This window comes from Penaeus monodon, chromosome 25 (assembly GCF_015228065.2).
Source record: "Penaeus monodon isolate SGIC_2016 chromosome 25, NSTDA_Pmon_1, whole genome shotgun sequence".
NCBI classification, from domain to species: domain Eukaryota; kingdom Metazoa; phylum Arthropoda; class Malacostraca; order Decapoda; family Penaeidae; genus Penaeus; species Penaeus monodon.
The window spans coordinates 19,712,779-19,713,233 of NC_051410.1; positions in this window are offsets into that span (position 1 = coordinate 19,712,779).

A 455-nucleotide genomic window follows, 5' to 3' on the forward strand; every position below is an offset into this window, starting at 1 on the left:
GATCCCGGAAGGGCCAGAGAGAAAAAAAATTGAAAGAGAATCTGCCACATTTTTGGATGTACCTCAACTCCTCACGGCCGGACTCGTTAGCGGCTTGGGTATCACAAAGCAGCGCCCCCCCCCCCCCTGAAGCCGCTGCTTTTGGACGCCGCTCAAATGCCCGCTGTTTTTTATGGGCCAAGCATAAGCACTCGAGTGGCCGATGGCCCTCCAGGCACTGCCGCCCCGAGGATATATATGTCCTCCTGCAGGCGCTCGCTCGTGGCTCCTGTCTGAGGGGAGTCTGTCCGCGGGCTTCCGGACTTTCTCGTTGGTTATAAACAAGATGTGGAAGCGACTGTCGTAACACCGTTGTTGCTGCGCTAATACACATCCAGGAATATTCATACAAATATCCCCCTACATGCACGCAAATTCGACCCACTTACCAATTTACCAATACATGAACGCGCACG